Raw genomic sequence first — 17,143 nt, 5'->3', positions numbered from 1 at the left:
AAGTGGCTGTATCAACTTACATTCCCACCAACAGTGTAGGAGGGTTTCCTTTTCTCCACAGCCTCTCCAGCATTTGTTGTTTTTTGCCTTGTCAGTCTTTGCATTCTAACTGGTGTAAGGTGGTATCTCAGTGTGGTTTTGATTTGAATTTCCCTGATGGCAATGATGAACATTTTTTCATGTGTCTGCTAGCCATATGTATGTCTTCTTTGGAGAAGTGTCTATTCATGTCTTCTGCCCATTTTTTGACTTGATAATTTGTTTTTTGGGTGTTGAGTTTGAGAAATTCTTTATAGATCATGGATATTAGCTCAAGGTCAAAGAGGTTGCTGCCTGTGTTCTCCTCTAGGATTTTGATCAATTTCTATCTCACATTGAGGTCTTTAATCCATTTAGAGTTTATCTTTATATATGATGAAAGCAAATGGCCAAGTTTCATTCTTCTGTATATAGCTGTCCAATTTTCCCAGCATCATCTATTGAGGAGACTGCCTATTTTCCATTGGATATTTTTTCCTGCTTTGTCAAAGACTATTTTACCATAGAGTTGAGGGTCCATATCTGGGCTCTCTTTTGTTCCCTTGATCTATGTGTCTGTTTTTGTGCCAGTACCATGCTGTCTTGTGATCACAGCTTTGTAATATAGCTTGAAATCAGGCAACATGATGCCCCCAGTTTTGATTTTCTTTTTCAACATTTCCTTGGCGATTCAGGGTCTTTTCTGGCTCCATACAAAGTATAGGATTATGTGTTCCAGCACTTTGAAAAATGCCAGTGGTATTTTGATTGGGATGGTGTTGGAAGTACAGATTGCTCTGAGCAGCATAGTCATTTTTAAAATGTTTGTTCTTCCAATCCATGAGCATGGGATGTTTTTCCATCTCTTTGTGTCTTCTTTGATTTCTTTCATGAGTGTTCTGTAGTTCCTAGAGTATAGATCTGTACCTTTTTGGATAGGTTTATTCCAAGATATCTTAAGGTTTTCAGTGCTATCGTAAATGGAATTGATTCTCTAATTTCTCTTTCTGCACTTTCATTGTTAGTGTATAAGAAAGCAACTGATTTCTGTGCACTGATTTTTGTATCCTGCCACATTACTGAATTGTTGTATGAATTCTAGTAATTTGGGGGTGGAGTCTTTTGGGTTTTCCACATAATGTATCATGTCATCTGTGAAGAGAGAGATTTTGACTTCTTCTTTGCCAATTTTAATACCTTTTATTTCTTTTTTGTTTTCTGATTGCTGTTGCTAAGACTTCTAGTACTAAGTTGAACAATAATGGTGAGAATGGGCATCTGTGTTGTGTTCGTGATCTTTAGGGATAGGCTCTCAGCTTTCCCCCATTGAGAATGATATTCACTGGATTTTTCATAAGTGGATTTTATTAAATTGAGGAATGTTCCCTCTATCCCTATACTCTGAAGAGTTTTAATCAGGAAAGGATGCTGTATTTTGTCAAATGCTCTTTCTGCATCAATTGAGAGGGCCATGTGGTTCTTCTTTCTTTTTTTATGAATGTGTTCTATCACATTGGTTGATTTGCGAATGAGAACCACCCTTGCATCCCCAGGATAAATCCCACCTAGTTGTGGTGGATAATCCTTTTAATGTACTATTCGGTCCTGTTAGCTAGAATCTTGTTGAAAAATTTGGCATCCACACCCATCAGGGATATTGGTCTGAAATTCTTTTTGATGGGGTCTTTGCATGCTTTTGAGATCAAGGTAATGCTGGCCTCATAGAGTCTGGAACTGTTCCTTCTCTTTTTGTTTTTTGAAACAGCTTCAGGAGAATACGTATTATTTCTTCTTTGAATGTTTGGTAGGATTCCCCAGGGAGTCTGTCAGTTCTTGGACTCTTGTTTTTTGGGAGGTTTTTGATCACTGCTTCAATCTCATTACTGGTTATCCATCTATTCGGGTTGACAGTTTCTTCCTATTACAGTCTTGGGAGTTTATACGTTTCCAGGAGTGCATCCATTTCTTCTTCGTTGCTTGACTTATTGGCATATAGCTGTTGATAATAATTTCTAATTACTGTTTCTATTTCCATGATGTTAGTGTTGATCTCTCCCCTTTCATTCATAATTTTATTAATTTGCGTTCTTTCTCTTTTCTTTCGGATAAATCTGGCCAGTGGTTTATCGATCTTATTCATTCTTTCAAGAACCAGCTTCTAGTTTCATTGATGTGTTCTACTGTATTTCTGGTTTCTAATTCATTGATCTCTGCTCTAATCTTAATTATTTCCTTTCTCATGTGTGGGTTAGGCCTAATTTGTTGTTGATCCTCCAGTTCGTTAAGGTGTAAAGATAGTGTGTGTATTTGGGATTTTTCTGGGGTTTTTTTGTTTGTTTGGTTGGGTTTTTTTTTTAGCATGGCTTGGATGGCTATGTATTTCCCCCTTAAGACCGCCTTTGCCATATCCGATAGGTTTTGGACTGATGTGTTTTCGTTCTCATTGGTTTCTGTGAATAGTTTAAGTTCTTCTTTGATTTCCTGGTTGGCCCAAACATTCTTGAGCAGGATGGTCTTTAGCTTCCAAGTGTTTGAATTTCTTCCAAACTTTTTCTTGTGATTAAGTTCCAGTTTCAAAGCACTGTGATCTGAGAATATGCAAGGAATAATCTCAGTCTTTTGGTATCGGTTGAGACCTGATTTGTGACCCAGTATGTGGTCTCTTCTGGAGAAAGTTCCATGTGCACTTGAGAAGAATGAGTATTCTGTTGTTTTATGATAGAATATTCTCTATATATCTATGAGATCCATCTGGTCCAGTGTATCATTGAAAGCTCTTGTTTCTTTGTTGATTTTCTGCTTAGATGATCTTTCTGTTGCTGAGAGTGCAGTGTTAAGATCTCCTACAATTAAGGTATTATTATCAATATGTCTATTTTGGTTAACAGTTGGCTTATGTAGTTGGCTGCTCCCATATTGGGGGCATAGATATTTACAATTGTTAGATCTTGTTGGATAGATTCTTTAAGAATGATAGAGTGTCTTTCTATATCTCTGACTATAGTCTTTAGCTTAAAATCTAATTTGTCTGATAGGAGAATTGGTTCCCCAGCTTTTTTTTTGCAGTCTGTTGGCATGGAAAGATGGTTCTCCATTTCTTCACTTTCAGTCTGGATGGATGTATCTTTAGGTTCAAAATGAGTTTCATGTAAACAGCATATGGATGAGTCCTGTCTTTTTATCCATTCTGCAGCCCTGTGCCATTTTATGGGAGCATTTAGGCCTTTCACATTGAGAGTGATTATTGAAAGATAAGATTTTATTGTCATTATGTTGCCTGTGAGGTCCTTGTTTCTACAGATTGTCTGTGTAAATTTCTGTTCTATATCACTCTTGGGGTCTTTTTCCTTTTATAGAACCCCCCTTTTATATTTCTTGAAGGCTGGCTTAGTGGTCATATATTCTTTCAGTTTTTGCCAGTCTTGGAAGCCGTTTATCTCTCCATCCATTCTAAATGACAGCCTTGCCAGATAAAGTATTCTTGGCTGCAAGTTCTTCTCATCAGTACCCTGAATATGTCTTGCCAGCCCTTTCTCATTTGCCAGGTCTTTGTGGACAAGTGTGACGTTATTTTGATGTTTCTCCCTCTATGTAAGGAATCTCTTCCCACTAACTGCCCTTATGATGGTGTCCTTGGTTTTAAGATTTGTGAGTTTTATTACTACGTGCCTAGGCGTTGGTTTATTCTCCTTGGTCTTGGGAGGTGTTCTCTCTGCCTCTAGGACACAAATGCTTGTTTCATTCCCCAGATTAGGGAAATTCTCAGGATTTACTCAAATATTTCTTCTAGTCTTCTCTCTCTCCACCTTCTCAGGAATCCCAATAGTCTGACATTGTTTTCATGGATTCTAACCTGTTTGTTCCAGACCTCCTCCTGATCCTTCTTTTCTACCAGTTTGTCTTCTAGATCACTAATTCATTCTTCTGTCTCATTTACCATATCTGTTACAGTATCTAGATTAGATTGGGTCTCATTGTTTTCATTTTTAAGTTCTGCCAGATCGGCTCTCACTTTTGCCTTTAGAGAATATATGTTGCCATTAATAATTTTCTCCAACCTGGCTATTATCTGCATAACTATTACCCTAAAGTTTATTTCTGACGTCTTGTTTATATCTGTATCCATTAGTTCTATGGCAGAGGTCACAGTCTCTGAATTTTCCTCTGTTGGGGGTTCCTCCACTTAGTTATTCTCTTGAGGGGTAGTTGAGGGAATGTACCTACTGCAAATTATTGCCCACAACCCAAGCAAGATAACACCTGTGTTATAGGGACCTTATGGTTGTTGGCCTATTGTTCTCTTAGCCTGTCTTCTTGGGGAGGGGCCTGCTGGGCTATTACTCAGGCAACCCTATTTGGACGGAGTTGCCTTGTCCCCCTTTGGTGGGGGATAGGCTCAATGCAAACCAGTTTTGGGGGGCTTTTGTTCCATGGTGGCTTTCCCTGGCAGCTTTCTGTGTCTGACCAAGTGTCAGAGCAGAAGTGACCATATCCAAACTTGTGTCTCAGGACAGAGAGATCGCAGCCTGTTTTTCTGTAAACATTCCAACCACATTGCCTCCATTTTTGTCTGTGCTGCTAAAAACCGCAACATACTTGGTTGTGTGCCTCACACCAGTATTCCCAGCCCTCACTTCCAAGTCTAGGCATGCATGTCTCTGCCCTTTGTGCAACCACCAGTTTTGTCAGTTTGCCCACACACCCCCCGCAGCTCCAGGTTTCAGTCTGGGGTCTGCCCTCAAGTCCTTTCCCGATGCTCCAGGTCTTCAAATCTTTTGCCCAGTCCCCAGCGCAGGAGGGTTTTGTGCTCTAGTGGTGCAAGATCCTGGAGGCTCCCTCCCCCTTCCATTTAACTTCCAATATCTGCCTACAGAATCACAACTCCCCGTTTCACACCATAAAATTAACTATAGGAGATATTCTTTTGAGAGAGATTTGGATATATTCTTACTTCTCTGGCTGATTTCATAGGTGTTCAGAGTGGTCTGGTAGATATCCAGCTCAATTCAGGGGACCTGTTGAAATAGGGTTCCTCACTCTTCTGCCATCTTGCCCTTCTAGCTTATTTTAGAAGAATTACTTTAGGAGACTCAACAACTTAATGCCAGGTGTGTTATTGTTTCTGCTTTATATCCTATTTGCAAAGACAGAAGCAGTTTGGACTTTGAAAGGAAAGTTGTTGACTTTTTTTTAAATAAGTGAATATATTGTTAGAGAGTACTAAACTCCTAGGTTTAGGAGATCTGGATTTTCTTCACAGTTGTGACCAATAGACAAGTGATCTCCAATTAAGATATGAATATCTTCAGCACTATACCAAGGCTTTTAGGAGGCACATTGACTTGGTTAGTTTTGAGGAGATTAATTTTCAGATCCTGGATTTTACTAAAATTAATGCCTTAGAACGCTTCTACAGTCTTAGCTTTTCTATTCTTCAGCTCTGTAAAAGAAAGGCATACCATACACTCACTCAAGTCCTATATTGCCCCAGAAGTTTTGTCACCCAAAAAAAGTTCATTCAAGAAAGCATGTTCTGAGGGGGGTCTCTGATGGCAAGTCAGGAAATATTAAAAGGTACTGCATTTTCTGTCATTCTAGCAACCAGCTCATGTCAAGGTTCCTGTATCAAATATGTCTATCTTAGAGTTGTAACACAGAAGAGAGGTATTTGTCATGAAGATTTGCATTAATATGTTCAGTTAAATTGACACATAAAGTGTCAGACATTTTATAACAAAGTGAATTTGATGATGGCTGATTGATTTGTCATTAAGTTAATAGCAGGCATTTTTTCTATATTGTATCAGCCAAATCTGTAGCTCTACAATTTGATGAAAATATATTTAAAGGACAACTACATGTAACATACAATACACTGGAAATTATTTCTTTTGCAACAGTTTAAACTTGTGATGAAATTTTTCATATAGTTGTCAATTTAATACATAGTTTTTAAAAATTCTTGTAGAGAGTGCATGAGCAAAATTGTTGAAGACCACTGCACTAGACTATCAGCCCCTCCTAGAGGGCAGGTACTTTATCTCACTTTTATCTCATTTCATTTTAAAAGACATCCAAGTGCCTTGTACAGTGTTCAGTACATAAGTCTTTATTATTCAGTATATGTTTTTAATGGCTTATCTTACATGGTATTTCTCTTTAAGTGAGTTACTTGGGGTCTTTGTTCCTGTTTGCTTGTTTGTCAAGTGTAATATACTTTATGTAACAAATATGATGTGAATCTCAGTTGAGATGAGGCATGTGAAAGTGCTTTGGAAACTGTAAAGAAAAATGATAAATAGATTTTCTATTTAAAAAAAACACAGAAAAGTATTAGTAAAAACAAGAGACATTTGAAAAAAGAACAAAGTGGGAGTACACACACTTCCATATTTCAAAACAGTACAAAATAATAATCAAACAGTATGGCACTTGTACCAAGGATAGATGTATTGCTCAATGGAATAGAATTGAGATTCTAGAAATAAATCTATACATCTGTGGTCATCTGGTTTTTGACAAGTACCAAGACTATCCAGTGGAGAAAGAATAGTCTTCAATAAATGGTGCCAGAACAGCTGAATAGCCACATGCAAAAGAATGAAGTTGAACTCTTACCTCACACACACCATATATATATACATGTATATATATGTGTGTGTATATATATATATATATATATATATATATATATATATACACACACCATCTATATATATATACAAAAATTAACTCAAAATAAATCAAGAACCTAATTGTAAGAGCCAAAAGTATAAAACACTTTTAAGACAATAGGAGGTAAATTTTCATGACCTTGGATTTTGCTAAGATTTTTTTCCCCCTAGCTTTATGGAGCTATAGTTAATACATAAAAGGGATTTTTACATTTAACACTAAAAACTTGAACAGCAAAGGAAAAAATAAATAAATTGGATTTCAGGGCACCTGGATGGCTCTGTTGATTAAGCGTCCAGCTCTTGGTTTCGGCTCAGGTCATATCTCAGGGGCTTGAGAACAAGCCCCATGTTGGGCTCTCTACTCAGTTGTGAAATCTGCTTCAGATTCTTTCTCCCTGTCCCTCCCTTTCTTACCCTACCCACTCACACACTGTCTCCCTCAAATAAATAAATAAAATCTTTAAAATAAGTAAATAAATAAATAGGATTTCATTAGACTTTAAACTTTGGTGCTTCAAATGAGACTGTAAATAAAGTGAGAAGACGGTCTACTGAATTGGAAAAAATAATTGCAAATCATATATGTGATAAGGGACTTGAATCTAAAATATACAAAGAACTCATACAAACCAATAATTAGAAAACAACTGATTTTTAAAAATCAATAATTAGAAAACAACTGAGTTAAAAAATTAAGATCTGAAGGAACATTTTTCTTAATAAGATATGCAAATAACCAATTAGCTCATGAAAAGATAATTGACATCATTATCAGAGAAATGCAAATCAAAACCACAGAAAGGTACTACTTCATTGACTAAAATCAAAAAGTAAGATAATAATAGTTGTAGGCTAGGATTTGGTACATTCTGAACCATGTTACACTGCTAGTAGGAATGTGGAATGGTATAACTGCTATGGAAAATGATCTGGCAGTTCATCAAATAGTAAACACTGAATTACTGTATGATCAGAAATTCCACTCTTAGGTAGATAGATACCCAAGAGAAATGAAATGATATATCCAGACAAAAACTTGTACATGGATGTTTATAGGAACATTATTCATAATAGCCAAAAAGTGGAAGCAACGCAAATGACCATCAATGGATGAATGGATAAAATATGATATTCATATAATGGAATATTATTCGTCCATGAAAAGGAATGAAGTATTGACATGGTCCAGTGTAGATATACCTAGAAAATATTATGTTAGATGAAAGAAACCAGTCACAAAGACATGTGATAGGGAGATAGCTAAAGGGTACAGGGTTTCATTTTGATGAAATAGTTCTAAAATTGACTGTGGTAATGATTGCACATATCTGTGAATATACTGATACCCATTAAGTTGTACAGTGGGAAATTTCATTTCTATGAAGATCAAAGAGACATAATCTCCTTATTTGTCACACTTAAGTACAACAACAACTCTGGACATTATATATAAACAAACATAAAAAGACTCCTGAAGGTGAAGAGGAAGACAGACCAACTTAGGACCATGGAATGACGTGATGATGGGTTCTCAAGGTTTTCTCTTTGTCTCCTGTATCTCCAAATTGGATCTGAAATAGGAATCTAGAAACATCAACAAGCACTGACCAAAAGAACCCCAACAAAAGTCCTCTTTTTCTAGGCAGAAGCCCAGGAAAGGAGCAACCTAGAAAGACAAAAAACATTTAGACAGTAACTGCTCTACTGTTCCAACCAAACACGGAAGAAAATACTATGACTCCCATCCCCATACCTGACAACACAGGTCAGTTAGGGAGCCTAGCCTATCACCATCATGACACTGCAATGAGGCAATCCCAACACCACACGAGTAGAGAAGGCCAACCAGAAAGCCAATATTTTCATCTCTGTCAGCTGATCATGTCCCCCCCTACCCCAACCCCCCACAATGTCAGTGATGACTACTTGAGGATCCTGGAATTCTCTCCCTACCCAGCATATGAGGTGCTCTTCCTCCCCACCAGGATAGATGAGAGGAAGCCTACTGGAGAAGTAGGCCTTTTACCATCACCCAGCAGTAATAAGACTAACCCTACCAGTAATGACTAATGTTTCCTCAGTGGACACCACATAGGAAACCAGAACTCCTAATTCCACCTAACAGTAATGAGGCTCTCCCCTCTGCAGTTGTCCACCTGCCTATAGTGAAGCAGTAACCACCTTGCTATTTTGAGAGAGCTGTGTCACGAAACAGCCAGCTGAAACAAGTTTTAAATAAGATTCATAATCTTATGATATAAAAATGCCCAAGCATTCATCAACTATCATACCAAGACCCAGCAAGGTCTCAAACTGGATGAAAAGAAGAAAATACATAGTAACACCAGATGACAAAGATTTTGAGGTAACCATAATAGACATACTTTGACTAGCAATTAGGAATACAGTTGAAATAAATGAAAAACAGAAAATCTGAAAATTTAACTACTGAAATAAAGTCAGTAGATACGCCAGCAACAGAGTTAGGTAGAGATGGGGGTACAGAAGAATCAATAAACTGGAAGAGAGAACAATAAAAAATGTAACTAGCAGAGGGAGAAAAGGCTTAAGTACAATCAACAGAGCATCAGAGACCTATGGGGCTATGACAAAAGATTTAACATTCCTGTTATGTGATTCCAAGAAAGAGAGAATAGGTTGGGTCTGAAAATTACTTGAAGAAATAATGTTGAAAATTTCCCAAATTGGCAAGAGAAATAAAGTGAATAAAGCTACAGATTAGAGAAGCTGTGTGAAACTCAAATAGGATAAATTGAAAGAAATCCATACAAGACACATCATAATTAAATAAGAAATCTCAAAACTTAAAAGCATCTGGGGAGAAGTTGTTTTTTTATCTATAAGGAGAAAGCAATTAGAATAATAGGGAATTTCTTATCAGAAACTATAGAAGCCAGGGATGACTGGGTGGCACAGTCAGTTAAGCGTCCATCTCTTGGTCTTGGCTCAGATCTTCAGTTCAGGCCTTCATCTCAGGGTTGTGAGTTCAAGCCCCACATTGAGTTCCAAGCTGAGCATGGAACCTACTAAAAAACAAAACCAAACCACAAGAAACAAGCTATAATAGCCATAGAGAGTAACTATTTTTCAACTGCTGAGAGAAAAATTCTCAACCAGGCTCATATTAGCTAGTGAAGGAATGAAGCCAAACATTCTCAGATGAAGGAAAACTTAAGAGAACCTGTTGCTGGCAGACCTACCCTAAAAGAACAACTAAACAAAGTTATATTAACAGAAAGAAAGCAATAGAAAGAAACTTGTAACATTAGAAAGAAAAAGTTTGACAAGAAAAAATATGGGTAAATACATTAGGCATTACTTTTTCTCTTGGGTTTTCTTAATTATGTTTGATGGTGCAAAAATTATTTCTGATGTGTTTCTAAGTGTAATGCCATGAAAATATTCATGACAATTATATTACAAACAATTAAGCATACAGGGGCATAAACTGAGGCAGGGTTTGTTAGTTCACTCAAATTGGTGAAGTGACATTGGTAGACTGTGATAAGTTATGTATATATAGTCTAATACCAAGAGCAACCACTTTAAAAAAAATCAAAAAATACATTCAAAGAATGATAAATAAAAATGGAATTCTAGAAAATATTTAAGTAATCGACAGGAGGCAGGTAAAATAAAGAAATGAAAAACAGAAAATAAACAGGAAACAATAAAACAGCAGGCTTAAGCCCTAACATATCAGTAATTACATTAAATATAAGTGGTCTAAAAATACCAATTAAAAATTATCAGGTGCATTAAAAGATAAGACCCCCTCCTCTATGCTATGTAAATTATATTCACTTCAAATATTTTAATATAGGCTGGTAGAGAGTAAAAGGATGGATAGGGTGCCTAGGTAGCCCAGTTAGTTAAGCATCCAACTCTTTATTTCAGCTTGGGTCATGATTTCAGGGTTGTGAGATTGAGCCCTCCATCAGGCTCCATGATCAGTGTGGAGTCTGCTTGAGATTCTCTCTCTCTCCTTCTGCCCATCCCCTGCATGTTGTCTCTCCCTCTGTCCCTCCCTTTTCTCTCTCTCAAATAAACAACTCTTTAAAGAAAAAACTAAAAGGATGGCAGAGTTCTATCATGTAAACATTAATCAAAGGAAAGCTATAGTGGTTACATTAGTATTAGCTAAGGGAGACTTCAGAGCAGAGAGAATTTCCAGAGATGGTGATATTATAAAATGGCAGTCCAAGAAGACGTAGTATGTGCTCAGCAAATAACACAACTGAAAAATATATGAAACAAAACTGATAGAACTGAAAAATGAAATAGACAAATCCATAGTTATGGATAGAGACTTCACCTCTTTCTCAACAACTAAAAGAAGAGCCAGGCAGAAAATCAGCAAGTATATAGAAGAACTCAACAATACCATCAAGCAACATTTATAGAACACTTTACCCAACATCATTGCAATACATATTCTTTTCGAGTGTCCATGGACCATATACCAAGATAGACATATTAGACCATAAAAAACACTGCAGCAAACTTAAAAGCATTGAAATCATTCAGTATGTTCTATAATTACAGTGAGAAAAAATGTGAAATCATTAGCAGAAAGATAATGGGGAAATCTCCAAATTCTTGGCAAAGTTACATAGTATATAATTCTATTTATATAACATTCTTCTAACATTTTAGAATTTAAATTCAGTTAATTAACATATAATATATTATTGGTTTCAGAGGTACAGGCCTGGGATTTATCTGTCTTATGTAATTCCCAGTGTTCATTACATTACATGCCCTCCTTAATGTCCATCACCCAGCTACCCCATTGCGCTACCCCCCTCCCCTCCATTAACCTTCAGTTTGTTTCCTATGATTAAGAATCTTTTATGGTTTGTCTCCCTTCCTGGTTTCGTCTTGTTTCATTTTTTCCACTCTTCCCCTATGATCCTCTGCCTGATTTCTTAAATTATACATATCAGTGAGATCATATGATAATTGTCTTTCTCTGATGGACTTACTTCACTTAGCATAATACCCTCTAGTTCTGTCATTGCAAATGGCAAGATTTCATCTTTGATTGCTATGTAATAGTCCTGTGTGTGTGTGTATGTATATCATATCTTCTTTATCCATTCATCTGTCGATGGACATCTGGGCTCTTTCCATAGCTTGGGTTTTGTGGACATTGAAACTATAAATATAAGGGTGCAGGTGCCCTTTTGGATCACTACATTTGTATATTTGGGATAAACACCCAGTAGTGTGATTGCTGGGTCATAGGGTAGCTCTATTTTCAACTTTTTGAGGAACCTCCATGCTGTTTTCCAGAGTGGCTGCACCAGCTTGCATTCCTACCAATAGTGTAGGAGGGTTCTCCTCTCTGTACATTCCAACCAACATCTGTCATTTCCTGACCTGTTAATTTTAGCCATTCTCACTGGTGTGAGGTGGTATCTCATTGTGGTTTTGATTAGTATTTCCCTGATGCAGAGTGATGTTGAGCATTTTTTCATGTGTCTCTTAGCCATTTGTATGTCTTTGGAGAAATGTCTGTTCGTGTCTTCACTGACAAGAAGAAGACATGAAGAAGAAGTTCATGTCTTCTGCCCATTTCTTGATTGGAGTATTAGTTCTTTGGGTGTTGAGTTTGATAAGTTCTCTCTAGACTTCGGATACTAACCCATTATCTGATACGTCATTTGCAAATATATTCTCCGATTCTGTTGGTTGTCTTTTCGTTTTGTCAGCTGTTTGCTTTGCTGTGCAAAAGCTTTTTATCTTGAAGAAGTTCCAGTAGTTAAATTTGCCTTTATTGTCCTTGCCTTTGGAGACATGTATAACAAGAAGTTGCTGTGGCCAGGTGAAGTTGCTGCCTGTGTTCTCTTCTAGGATTTTGATGGATTTCTGTCTCACATTTAGGTCTTTTATCCATTTTGAGTATATTTTTGTGTTTAAGGAAATGGTCCAGTTTCATCCTTCTGCATGTGGGTGTCCAGTTTTCCTCACACCATTTGTCGAGGACACTGTCTTTTTTCCATTGGATATTCCTTCCTGCTTTGTTGAAGATTAGTTGGCCATATTGTTGAGGGTCCATTTCTGGGTTCTCTGTTGTGTTCCATTGATCTATGTGTCTGTTTTTGTGCCACTACCATATTGTCTTGATGATTACAGCTTTGTAATAGAGCTTGAAGTCCAGAATTGTGATGCCATCAGCTTTGGTTTCTTTTTCAACATTCCTTTGGCTATTTGGGGTCTTTTCTGGTTCTATATAAATTTTAGGATTATTTGTTCCAGCTCTGTGAAAAAAGATGATGGTATTTTGATAGGAATTGCATTGAATGTATAGATTGTTCTAGGTGGCATAGACATTTTAGCAATATTTGTCCTTCCAGTCCATGAACATGGAATGTTTTTCCTTGTCTTTATGTCTTCCTCAACTTCTTTTATGAATGTTCTATAGTTTTCTGAGTACACATCCTTTACATCTTTGGTTAGGTTTATTCCTAGATATCTTATAGTTTTGGGTACAATTGTAAATGGGATCAACTCCTTAGGTGCAGTTGTAAATGGGTTCAACTCCTTAGGTACAATTGTAAATGGGATCTGTCTCTTTGTTAGTATATAAGAGTGCAATTGATTTCTGTGGATTGATTTTATCTGCCACTTTGCTGAATTCCTGTATGAGTTCTGGCAATTTGGGGTGGAGTCTTTTGGGTTTTCCACATAGAATATTATGTGTTCTGGAAAGAGTGAGAGTTTAACTTCTTCTTTGCCAATTCAGATGCCTTTTATTTCTTTTTGTTATCTGATTGCTGAGGCTAGGACTTCTAGTACTACGTACAGCAGTGGTGATGTGGACATACCTGCCGTGTTCCTGACCTTAGGGGAAAATCTATGAGTTTTTCCCCATTGAAATGATACTTAGTAAGGGCTTTTCATATATGGCTTTCATGATATTCAGGTATGTTCCCTCTGCCTCTACACTGTGAAGAGTTTTAGTCAAGAAAGGATGCTGTACTTTGTCAAATGCTTTTTTCTGCATCTATTGAGATGATCCTATGGTTCTTGTTCTTTCTTTCATTTATGTGGTATATCACATTGATTTGCAGGTGTTGAACCACATTTGCAGCCCAAGAATAAATCCCACTTGATCATGGTGTATAATCCTCTTAATGTACTATTGGACCTTATTGGCTAGTATCTTGGTGAGAATTTTTTCGTCTTTGTTCATCAGAGATATTGGTCTGTAATTCTTTTTGGTGGGGTCTCTGTCTGGTTTTGGGATCGAGGTACTGCTGGTTTCACAGAAAGAGTTTGGAAGTTTTTCTTCCATTTCTATTTTTTAAAAAAGCTTCAAAAGACTAGGTATTAATTCTTCTTCAAATGTTTGGTAGAATTCCCCTGGGAAGCCATCTGGCCCTGGGCTCTTGTTTGTTTGGAGATTTTTAATTATTGCTTCAATTTCCTTGCTGGTTATGGGTCTCTTCAGGTTTTCTGTTTCTTTCTGTTTCAGTTTTGGTAGTTTATATATCTCTAAGAATGCATTTCATCCAGATTGCCTAATTTGTTGTCATATATTGCCCATAGTATGTTCTTATAATTGTTTGTATTTCTTTGGTGTTAGTTGTGATAGCTCCTCTTCCATTCATGATTTTATTTATCTGGATCCTTTCTCTTTTCTTTTTTCTTTTTTTGAAGATTTTATCCATTTATTTATTTGACAGACAGAGATCACAAGTAGGCAGAGAGAGAGAGAGAGAGAGGGAAGCAGGCTCCCTGCCGAGCAGAGAGCCCAATGTGGGACTCGATCCCAGGACCCTGAGATCTTGACCTGAGCCGAAGGCAGCGGCTTAACCCACTGAGCCACCCAGGCGCCCCTCTCTTTTCTTTTTGATAAGTCTGGCCAGGGGATTATCAATCTTACTAATTTTTTCACAGAACCAGCTCCTAGTTTCATTGATCTGTTCTATTCTTTTGGTTTCTGTTTCATTGATTGTTGCTCTAATCTTTATTAATTTTCTTCTGCAAGGTTTAGGCTTTATTTGCTGTTCTTTCTCCAGCTCCTTTAGGTATAAGTTTAGGTTGTATATTTGAGAACTTTTTTATTTCCTGAGAAAGGTTTGTATTGCTATATACTTCCCTCTTAAGGCCACCTTTGCTGCATCCCAAAGATTTTGAAGAGTTGTCTTCTCATTTTCATTAGTTTTTGTGAATTTTTAAAATTCTTCTTTAATTTCCTGGGTGAACCATTCATTCTTTAGTAGGATGCTCTTTAGCCTCCATGTATTTGAGTTCTTTCTAAATGTCCTCCTGTGACTGAGTTCCAGTTTCAAAGCATTGTGGTCTGAAAATATGTAGGGAATGATCCGAGTCTTTTGATACTGGTTGAGAGGAGGATTGATCCAAAATGGTGGTGGAATAGGAGATCTGAATTTCATCTGGTCCCAAGAATTCAGCTAGATAGCTTTCAAATGATTCTAAATACCTGTGAACTCAGCCAGAGATCTAAGGAGAAAAAAAATAGCTGTAGTTCTATGAATAGAAAAGTGACCACTTTTTGTAAGAATGACAAAATGGAAAAACTCACCTCAGAGAAGAGAACAAGAGGCAGTACTGACTGCCAGGAACCTGATCAGTATGAACATAAGTAAGATGTTGGAATTTGAGTTCAGAATAATGATTATAAAGATACTAGCTGGGTTCGAAAGAAGCATAGATGACAGCAGAGAATCCCTTTCTGGAGAAGTAAAAGAACTAAAAACCAAGTTGAAATAAAAAAGGCTATTAATGAGATGCAATAAAAAATGGAAGCTCTAACTACTAGGATAAAGGAGGCAAAAGAGAGAATTAGTGATATACAAGACAAAATGATGGAGAATAAAGAAGCTGAAAAAAGATAAACAACTCTTGGATCACAAAGGGAGAATTAGAGAGATAAGTGATACTATAAAGCAGAATAATATTAGAATAATTTGGAGAGATGGGGGCAGAAGGTATATTGGAGCAAATTATAGCAGAGAACTTACCTGTTCTGGGAAAGGAAATGGGCATTCAAGTCTAGGAGGCACAGAGGATTCCTCTCAGAAATCAGTAAAAACAGGTCAACGCCCTGACATATAATAGTGAAACTTGCAAATCTCAGAGACAAAGAGAAAAATCCTGAATGCAGCTCAGAACAAGAGGTCTGTAACCTACAAGGATAGAAACTTTAGAATGGCAGCAAACCTATCTACAGAGACCTGGCAGGCCAGAAAGAACTGGCATAATATATTCAGGGTGCTGAATGAGAAGAATATGCAACCAAGAATACTTATAGCTAGGATGTATTTCGAAATAATAGTGATAAAAAGCTTCCACGACAACAGAAACTTAAAGAGAATTTGTGATCACCAAACCAGCCCTACAAGAAATTTTAAAAGGGATCCTCAAAGCAAAGAGAGAGCCCAAAAGTAACATAGTCCTGAAAGGAACAGAAACAATATTAACAGTTACTCTGCAGGTAAATGGGCTAACTGCTCCAGTCAAAAAACACAGGGTATCAGATTGAATAAAAAAGCAAGACCCATGGATTTTCTGTCTGCAAGAGACTCATTTTAGACCCAAATACACCTCCAGAGTTGAAGTGAGAAGGTAGGGTAGGAAACCATTTATCATGCCAGGGGATATCAAAAGAAAGCTGGGGTAGCAATCCTTATATCAGACAAATTAGATTTTAAACCAAAGACTGTAATAAAGAGTTGAGGAAGGACACTATGTCATAAGTAAAGAGTCTATGCAAGAAGATCTAACAATTGTAAATATTTATGCATGGGAACAGTAAAATATATAAGCCAATTAATAAAATCAATGAAACACATCAACAGTAATGCAATAATAGGGGACTTTAATACCCCCCTCACTGCAATGGAAAGACCGGCTAAGCAGAAGATCCACAAGGAAATAAGGGCTTTGAATGACAGACTGGACCAAGTGGACTTCACATGTATATTTGGAACATTCCATCCTAAAGCAACAGAATACACACTCGCCTCTGGTGCATGTGGAACATTCTCTAGAATAGATTACCTACTGGGTCACAGATCAGGTCTATTTATACAACATTCTTGAAATAACCCATTTAGTAGTAAAAAACAGATTACTCATTGTCAGGGTTTGAGGAGGTAGGATAAGAGGGAAGTGGGTGTGGCTCATGTAACAGGGTAACATGGGGGATCCTTATGGTGTTGAAATGTTCTGTTTCTCAGTCATGTTAATGCCATTATCCTGTGGTGTTTTTGTTTTGTTTTGTTTTGTTTCCTGCTTTTGAGAGAGAGAGTATAAGCAGGGGGCAGGGAGGCAGAGGAAGAGGGAGAGAATCTCAAGCACACTTCATGCTGAGACTCAGTCTCATGACCATAAGATCATGACCTGAGCTGACATCAAGACTTGGACACCCAACCCACTGAACCCCATCCAGTATC

The 17,143-nt window shown here is 37.2% G+C and overlaps 1 protein-coding gene across 17 annotated transcripts in view; it reads left to right on the top strand.

Annotated features, from left to right (window-relative positions):
- Window positions 1-17,143, top strand: part of RALGAPA1 (Ral GTPase activating protein catalytic subunit alpha 1) — a 247,914-nt gene that overhangs the window by 173,487 nt on the left and 57,284 nt on the right. The gene's annotated exons all lie outside the window — the stretch shown is intronic.

The sequence above is a fragment of the Mustela erminea genome, chromosome 5, assembly GCF_009829155.1.
Source record: "Mustela erminea isolate mMusErm1 chromosome 5, mMusErm1.Pri, whole genome shotgun sequence".
Lineage (NCBI taxonomy): Eukaryota > Metazoa > Chordata > Mammalia > Carnivora > Mustelidae > Mustela > Mustela erminea.
Note: the sequence above shows the minus strand (reverse complement) of the source record. Positions and strands in the feature narration are given on the sequence as shown.